Source organism: Oncorhynchus mykiss, chromosome 4 (genome assembly GCF_057628025.1).
Source record: "Oncorhynchus mykiss isolate SJ-2025 chromosome 4, ASM5762802v1, whole genome shotgun sequence".
Taxonomy (NCBI): Eukaryota; Metazoa; Chordata; class Actinopteri; order Salmoniformes; family Salmonidae; genus Oncorhynchus; species Oncorhynchus mykiss.
Genome location: NC_143025.1, coordinates 1,957,376 through 1,966,800, shown reverse-complemented (window position 1 = coordinate 1,966,800; position 9,425 = coordinate 1,957,376). Strand labels below are relative to the sequence as shown.

General features: G+C 42.7%; 1 protein-coding gene across 2 annotated transcripts in view; it reads left to right on the top strand.

Annotated features, from left to right (window-relative positions):
- Nucleotides 1-4,352: 4,352 nt before the first annotated feature.
- dennd4a (DENN domain containing 4A) overlaps nt 4,353-9,425 on the top strand; it is a 115,512-nt gene continuing 110,439 nt past the window's right edge. For both annotated transcript variants that reach the window (XM_090230826.1, XM_090230825.1), the window contains exon 1: nt 4,353-4,621. The gene's annotated coding sequence lies outside the window, so the exon portion shown is untranslated. The remainder of the gene's footprint in view (nt 4,622-9,425) is intronic.

The following is a 9,425-nucleotide window of genomic DNA, read 5'->3' as shown; positions in this document are numbered from 1 at the left end:
CGATCGTTCTCCTGTAAATTATGAGTACAGTGACTGCAATTGGATGGCAGTGTTACTACATAGCTTTTTTGGCTGGTGGAGGTCCTGTAGAACCATGTCCAGATAAAGCGTCCGGAGTAAAAAAGTTGAGGGAAAAAACAAAAATATAAACGGTAATTAAAAAGTAAAACCCGTAAAGTTGTCAGGTAGCAAAATAGGTTGGCAACAAAACGCACAGCAACACGAAAACAAGTCTGCAAGTTGTGACTGGAAATGGCGTAGAAACTCTAGACCCTTATGGCTCTAATCTGATAGTGGTAGATGTCTAGTCTCCCTTATGGCTCTAATCTGATAGTGGTAGATGTCTAGTCTCCCTTATGGCTCTAATCTGATAGTGGTAGATGTCTAGTCTCCCTTATGGCTCTAATCTGATAGTGGTAGATGTCTAGTCTCCTTTATGGCTCTAATCTGATAGTGGTAGGGGGGTTTTAGATTTCTAGTGTATCTAATGGCACTCTAATCTGATAGTGGTAGGGGGGTTTTAGATTTCTAGTGTATCTAATGGCACTCTAATCTGATAGTGGTAGATGTCTAGTCTCCCTTATGGCTCTAATCTGATAGTGGTAGATGTCTAGTCTCCCTTATGGCTCTAATCTGATAGTGGTAGATGTCTAGTCTCCCTTATGGCTCTAATCTGATAGTGGTAGATGTCTAGACTCCCTTATGGATCTAATCTGATAGTGGTAGATGTCTAGTCTCCCTTATGGCTCTAATCTGATAGTGGTAGAACAAACACTCAAACTAGACAGTTTTATCTCCATCTCTTCATTCAAATACTCAATCATGGACACTCTTACTGACAGCTGTGACTGCTTTGCATGATGTATTGTTGTCTCTAACTTCTTACCCTTTGTGCTGTTGTCTGTGCCCAATAATGTTGGTACCATAATTTGTGTTGTTACCATGTTGTTGTCATGCTGTGTTGTCATGTGTTGCTGCCTTGCTTTGTTGTTGTCTTAGGTCTCGCTTTATGTAGTGTTGTGCTGTATGTCTTGTTGTGATGTGTGTTTTATCCTATATTTATATTTAATTTATTTTTAATCCCAGCCCCTGTCCCCGCAGGTTGTTGTAAATAAGAAATTGTTCTTAACTGATTTGCCTAGTTAAATATTCAAACCAGGTACCGCAGTGACGCATCTTGCCTTGAGATGCTGTATCTTAGACCACTGAGTCACTCGGGAGTAATCTGCCAAACCAATCCCAACGAAGAAGAAAACAACTGGGAACTCTGGGAAAAAACGAGCTGCCAATGGGAAAAATGAAACAGACGCGTGTGTGTGGGAACTTGGGCCTCTTTCTACAGCTCCGATTTTCCGACCTGATGACTCACGTCTTGATTTGAAATCGTATTTTTTCCGTGGTCCCAGTTGTCATCAACACACCATTAGTCAGAGAGGAAGAGAGAGGCCCAACACGGTGAAATATCTCTCTCTCTCCAGCAGGTGGCGTTATTGCGTTGCTTTGTCCACCTAGAAAGGAGTTTTTGGCAATGAGAGTGCCGAATTTGGTCAAACAACAAAAATGAATTGCTTATTTGCTACCTGAGGTTTATTTTATCGAATAGAAATCTCGTAATGCTGAAGTTGTTACGAGTGTAATGATGTAAGTAGGACACGTGACATCTCGGCAACTTTGAGAAGAAAAAAAATGTATTGGAGTTGTATCGAGATTGCTATGCATATTCATGATATGAGGCTAGTAGCATAGCATCTCTCTCTCCAGTGAATACAGGCGGTAGACGTCATCAACCCTTATCGAATATTCAAACACTGATTACAATAATGAGATGTATCCACCAATCCAAATAAATTATAGGCGGGAGCTAGACGACTCCCGTTGTTAAGGTGGAGAGACATTTATCTTGTCAGTATATCCATAATCTTTGGTTCAACCAAAGACAGTACAGTATAATCACCAACTTCAAACATCTGCTATCTGAGCAGCTAACCGATCGCTGCAGCTGTACATAGTCCATCGGTAAATAGCCCACCCAATTTTACCTACCTCATCCCCATACTGTTTTTATTTATTTCCTTTTTGCTCTTTTGCACACCAGTATCTCTACCTGCACATGACCATCTGATCATTTATCACTCCAGTGTTAATCTGCTAAATCGTAATTATTCGCCTACCTCCTCATGCCTTTTGCACACAATGTATATAGACTCTTTTATTTAATTTTTCTACTGTGTTACTGACTTGTTAACTGTTTACTCCATGTGTAACTCTGTGTTGTCTGTTCACACTGCTATGCTTTATCTTGGACAGGTCGCAGTTGTAAATGAGAACTTGTTCTCAACTAGCCTACCTGGTTAAATAAAGGTTAAATAAAAAATAAATAAAAATTAAGATAGGCTGAAACTGCTTCTCTAATAGAAATCTCCGATCACACTTGTTGGTTCATGTGCTAGTTGGAACAAGGACATTTCCAATATGCTAACGGTTTGAAGTTTTTCATGTGCCGGGTTCAAAGAAACAGCAAGTCGGACACTATCGAGTTTCCTATTTCCGACTATGATATGAACGTAACACAAGCTCATGCGTAAATACACGTCATCGGGTCTAACGTTCGTCTAGCTCCGAACTGCGCATGTGCAGGCCATCAAATCAATGGCACTCCTTCTATATAAAGTTGTTTTTGACGAAATTGAAAACATGTCCGTTTGTCACTTTCACAAGGTTGGAGTAATAACATGTTCAACTACTTAAAGATGCACAATGCAGAAATCGCTCCGCCATTTCCTGGTTGCTAAGATCCAGGCAGTATATGAGTTTGAGTGTGGTTCAATGTCTCTCTGACAAGGTAAAACTCTGTCGTTCTGTTCCTATTATTGGTGCGGCAGGTAGCCGAGTGGCTACAAGATGACAAGGTACAAATCTGTCGTTCTGCCCCTGAACAAGGCACTTAACCTACTGTTCCTAGGCCGTCATTGTACATATGAATTTGTTCTTAACTGACTTCCCTATTTAAATAAGGTTACATTTAAAATACAAAATATGAATAGAAAGAGAATGGCATGGCAATATGAACACTGCCAAAATGAAATGCTGTAGTAAAAAAATGTGTCCACTAGCCAGTATTTTATTTAACTAGGAAAGTCAGTTATTAAGAACAAATTCTTATTTACAATGACGGCCTAGGAACAGTGGGTTAAGTGCCTTGTTCAGAACGACAGATTTGTACCTTGTCATCTTGTAGCCACTAGGCTACCTGCACCAATAATAATAACCACAAGGGTGCAGTAGAGCGCCGCTTTTAAAATAATATAAAACACTCAGTCACAACCTCTATCACACGTCTTTATAATGGAAAAAAATGTTCTAATGGAAATTTGCGAAATGAACTTCAATTGTTTTAAATGTGAGACAGTGAATAGACCTAAAGAGATAGCTGATAGCTGAAAGGAGACAGCAACCAGGCTATTATTACAGTCCACTCCTGTCATTTGCTGTCTAACGCGGATTGCTAAAATAATGACTACGATCGAATTATATCACTTTAAAAATTATAATAATGGAACACCTAAACATTTGTCTGCCAAGCACGTGGTTCAGTGTAGCCTTTTATCTTATGGACATGATGTTGAATTTTCTTCACGCCTAGAATAAAAACCACCAATTTAATACAAATAAATAAAAAACATGAGTACATGGGTCAGTTTAGAAAAAGTAATCCAGTACAAATCTTTCCCTGGAACCAGGAACATACTGGGGTAATAATTACATAAGTAACGTCTCTAGTAATACTATAGTTCCGCATCACCCTCCCATTCAAACTGTCCTTGTCAATTCATTACGTATTATTTTAGCATTATACTATAGGCCTAAATATAACGTTTCCTAGAGTAGCCTGTCTGGACTCCATCTCTTTAATACGATAGAGGAGGGATAAATAATATAACTGAAACGAGCATAACAAATGATAATAGTCATGATGATCAGCGTAATGTGCGAGGAATGACGACAGGTGCCAGTTTCGCCTTTCTTTCCCGTCATTAATGGGGGGAAGCAGGAGCAAACGTAGCTCGATTGAAAGCTAATATTCTCCATATTATTTATCTCTCTCGTTACGAACTCCTCTCTAGCCATTTTGTACAACATTATTTTGCATCGACACTGCCTTCTCACAAGGGAATTACAACAGCAGGTCGTAGCGGGATTGTTTCTTACAATTTTAATTCTAGATTGTGCCAAATTATGATATTGTCATTGAAAATATGAATGATGTACCAATCAGCAACTGCACCGTAAATTCGGCTGCACGTTGAACTAAAGAGATGCATGATAATCCTAGTACCCGTCCATCTTCCTCCGTGTCACCAATGACGTCCGTGCGCGTTCATGTGAATTGTGAGCGGTCACGTGGATAACGGGTCTGGGATAAAGCGCAAGTGTATTTATTTCGTTGGATGCGTATTATTTTTGGTCGACCCGAGACACACTATTAATTTCTTATACGACAGAAGGGAAAATAATTCAACACAAATGGCGAATAAATTGTCGTTAAAATTGTAGGTTTATTTTGATAGAAAAACAGTGTCCAGCTCAGTAAGCGTTTGACAACAATCGTCGTGTGATCCTGGTATGTGAGTAAAGGTTCATCATCATTTCATTGGATGAACATGCATGATTTTTTGACCGCTGTAACATATTGATTTCTAGAGATAATCTCTTCTTTAGGCTATATTTTATTTATTTATATATTTTTTTCGTCTGAAACGATGTGTTCTCTATGGTTGTCTTATATATTGATTATGTCTAAGCATCGATCACTGATGTTGTTGTAAATGAAATGGGTCCTGTTTTGATGTGGGCTGTGCATACATTTCGATTATCATGTCATCCCTGTTATAGTGTTCTCGAGTGTCACTGGGTAAAATCACACCGTGATACAAACCCATCAATGAATGAACGAACTCCGTACCCCTTTTTGGACCTAGTGTCAGGCACTGGCACCGCTGTTATGATGCATCGTGTTTTGTGTACTCTATTTACTAGTACGGGGATACATTGTATCAGGGCCGACAGGGATAGGCTACTTTTGTAGCAACCTATCTCTCCTTTCTGGTCCTGTAATACGTTATGAAGACAACTTATTAGACACAAACTAACACATCATTTTACAATTAAAATTAAGTTATATATGTAATAATTGGTTATAATTAGGCCCAGCTTATTTGTTTTTGATTGATGGTAGGCCTAATTATTAAGAACTTGGTTGACTTGTGTCTTGTGTTCTCTCTTTCCCTGGGATTTTGGTGCTCCATCACCACTGTCAAACAGATGTCTTTAGTCTGCCTGTAGTAATCTGTTATGGCAGTCCCAGAATTTATATTCAACCACAATGTTACGAAAGCTTCCGGGGAAAACAGTTCACAAGTATTCCAGGAATCCACTGCATGTTATGTGGTATGCCTGAGATGTAACTGAAGTCTGTCTACTTGCCTGTCTACCTACCTACCTACCTACCTGTCTGTCTGTCTGTCTGTCTGTCTGTCTGTCTGTCTGTCTGTCTGTCTGTCTGTCTGTCTGTCTGTCTGTCTGTCTGTCTGTCTGTCTGTGTCTGCCTGTGTCTGTCTGTCTGTCTATATGCCTGAGGTCTGTCTGCCTACCTAGCTTCATGGCTAAGAGGGACCAGATGCTACATATTGGAATGTTTTGTTGTTCCCTCTCAGACCGGCCTGTTCCCTACACCCCTGCTGCCCTTCCTGGTGTTTACAGGAGTCCCTATAGTCCAGGCTCCCGGGCACAGCTCTGGTACTGCCATAGACGTACACTGATTAGAACGATAGTCTCTTGTCACATTTTTTAAACATTGATAATTTGGTTCAGGGTGCAGAGATTACTAGAATGTAAATTACTAAAAAGGGGAAAAGCCCCTAAAAACACCGCAATTTGACAGTATGGTGACTGGTTCACCCATCACATCAGGTTGAGATGAATGGGAATGTTCATTCTAGTCATTCTATTTCTATTGCTGATGCAGCCTCCAGACCATTGATACAGATAGCTGGGATGCCCTGTTCACTGTCATTCAACTCAACTCAACTCCATCAGTCAGAGATCCCCTACTTTTATTACGTGTTAGTCTCATATGACAGATTTATCATTGGTTCTGCAGATTAGGGATAGGGATTAGTGCTTCTGAGATTAGGGGTAGAGATTAGTACTTCTGCAGATTAGGGGTAGAGATTAGTACTTCTGCAGATTAGGGGTAGGAATTAGTGCTTCTGAGATTAGGGGTAGGGATTAGTGCTTCTGAGATTAGGGGTATAGATTAGGGGTAGGGATTAGTGCTTCTGAGATTAGGGTAGGGATTAGTGCTTCTGAGATTAGGGGTAGGAATGGGAGCCTCTGAGATTAGGGGTAGGGATGGGAGCCTCTGAAATTAGGGTAGAGATGGGTGCTTCTGAGATTAGGGGAGAGATGGGTGCTTCTGAGATTAGGGTAGGGATTAGTGCTTCTGAGATTAGGGGTAGGGCTGGGTGCTTCTGAGATTAGGGTAGGGGTTAGTGCTTCTGAGATTAGGGGTAGGGAGGATGCTTCTGAGATTAGGGTAGGAGTTAGTGCTTCTGAGATTAGGGGTAGGGATGGGTGCTTCTGAGATTAGGGTAGGGATGGGTGCTTCTGAGATTAGGGGTAGAGATGGGTGATTCTGAGATTAGGGTAGGGTTGGGTGTTTATGAGATTAGGGTAGGAATGGGTGCTTCTGAGATTAGGGTAGAGATGGGTGCTTCTGAGATTAGGGTAGGGCTGGGTGCTTCTGAGATTAGGGGTCGAGATGGGTGATTCTGAGATTAGGGTAGGGATGGGTGTTTATGAGATTGGGGGTAGAGATGGGTGCTTCTGAGATTAGGGTTAGGGATGGGTGAATCTGAGATTAGGGGTAGAGATGGGTGCTTCTGAGATTAAGGTAGAGATGGGTGATTCTGAGATTAGGGTAGGGATTAGTGCTTCTGAGATTAGGGGTAGGGATGGGTGCTTCTGAGATTAGGGTAGGGGTTAGTGCTTCTGAGATTAGGGGTAGGGATGGGTGCTTCTGAGATTAGGGTAGGGATGGGTGCTTCTGAGATTAGGGGTAGAGATGGGTGATTCTGAGATTAGGGTAGGGATGGGTGTTTATGAGATTAGGGTAGGAATGGGTGCTTCTGAGATTAGGGTAGGAATTAGTGCTTCTGAGATTAGGGTAGAGCTGGGTGCTTCTGAGATTAGGGTAGGAATTAGTGCTTCTGAGATTAGGGTATGGATTAGTGCTTCTGAGATTAGGGTAGAGCTGGGTGCTTCTGAGATTAGGGGTAGAGATGGGTGCTTCTGAGATCAGGGTAGAGATGGGTACTTCTGAGATTAGGGTAGGGATTAGTGCTTCTGAGATTAGGGGTAGTGATTAGTGCTTCTGCGATTAGGGGTAGGGATTAGTGCTTCTGAGATTAGGGTTAGGGATGGGTGAATCTGATATTAGGGGTAGAGATGGGTGCTTCTGAGATTAGGGTAGAGAAGGGTGCTTCTGAGATTAGGGTAGAGATGGGTGCTTCTGAGATTAGGGTAGAGATGGGTGCTTCTGAGATTAGGGTAGGGATTAGTGCTTCTGAGATTAGGGGTAGGGATGGGTGCTTCTTAGATTAGGGTAGGGGTTAGTGCTTCTGAGATTAGGGGTAGGGATGGGTGCTTCTGAGATTAGGGTAGGGGTTAGTGCTTCTGAGATTAGGGGTAGAGATGGATGCTTCTGAGATTAGGGTAGGGATGGGTGCTTCTGAGATTAGGGGTAGAGATGGGTGCTTCTGAGATTAGGGTAGAGATGGGTGCTTCTGAGATTAGGGTTAGGGATGGGTGAATCTGATATTAGGGGTAGAGATGGGTGCTTCTGAGATTAGGGTAGAGAGGGGTGCTTCTGAGATTAGGGTAGAGATGGGTGCTTCTGAGATTAGGGGTAGAGATAGGTGCTTCTGAGATTAGGGTAGAGATGGGTGCTTCTGAGATTAGGGTAGGGATTAGTGCTTCTGAGATTAGGGGTAGGGATGGGTGCTTCTGAGATTAGGGTAGGGGTTAGTGCTTCTGAGATTAGGGGTAGGGATGGGTGCTTCTGAGATTAGGGTAGGGGTTAGTGCTTCTGAGATTAGGGGTAGAGATGGATGCTTCTGAGATTAGGGTAGGGATGGGTGCTTCTGAGATTAGGGGTAGAGATGGGTGCTTCTGAGATTAGGGTAGAGATGGGTGCTTCTGAGATTAGGGTAGGAATTAGTGCTTCTGAGATTAGGGTAGGGGAGGGTGCCCCTAGATTAGGGTAGGGATGGGTGCTTCTGAGATTAGGGTAGGGATGGTTGTTTATGATATTAGGGTAGGGATGGGTGCTTCTGAGATTAGGGGTAGGGTAGGCCTATTCATTAGAATTGTTGTAATATTTGGGATAAGGAAATACACTGAACAAAAATTTAACACAACATGTAAAGTGTTGGTCCCATGTTTCATGAGCTGAAATAAAAGATCCCAGAAATGTTCCATACGCACAAGAATCTTATTTCTCTCAAATGTTGTGCACAAATGTGTTTGCATCCCTGTTAGTGAGCATTTCTTCTTTGCCAAGATAATCCATCCACCTGACAGGTGCGGCATAAGGCCACTAAAATGTGCAGTTTTGTCACACAACACAATCCCAAAGATGTTTCAAGTTTTGAGGGAGCGTGCAATTGCCATGTTGACTTAAGGAAGGTTCTCCAGAGCTGTTGCCAGAACATTTAATGTTAATTTCTCTACTATAAGCCGCCTCTGACGTCGTTTTAGAGATTTTGGCAGTACGTCCAACCGGCCTCACAAACGCAGGCCACGTGTAAACACCTCAGCCCAGGACCTCCACATCTGTTTTTTTCACCTATGCCGCGATCGTCTGAGACCAGCCACCCGGATAGCTGATGAAACTGTGGGTTTGCGCAATCGAAGAATGTCTGGACAAACTGTCAGAAACAGTCTCTGGGAAGCTCATGTGCGTTCTCGCTGTCCCCACCAGGGTCGTGACCTGACTGCAGTTCAGCGTCATAACAGACTTCAGAGGGGAAATGCTCACCTTCGATGGCCTCTGGAGAAGTGTGCTCTTCACCGATGAATCCCGGTTTCAACTGTACCTGGCAGATGGCTGAATCCCGGTTTCAACTGTACCGGGCAGATGGCTGAATCCCGGTTTCAACTGTACCTGGCAGATGGCTGAATCCCGGTTTCAACTGTACCGGGCAGATGGCTGAATCCCGGTTTCAACTGTACCGGGCAGATGGCTGAATCCCGGTTTCAACTGTACCTGGCAGATGGCTGAATCCCGGTTTCAACTGTACCGGGCAGATGGCTGAATCCCGGTTTCAACTGTACCTGGCAGATGGCAGACAGTGTGTATTGCGCCG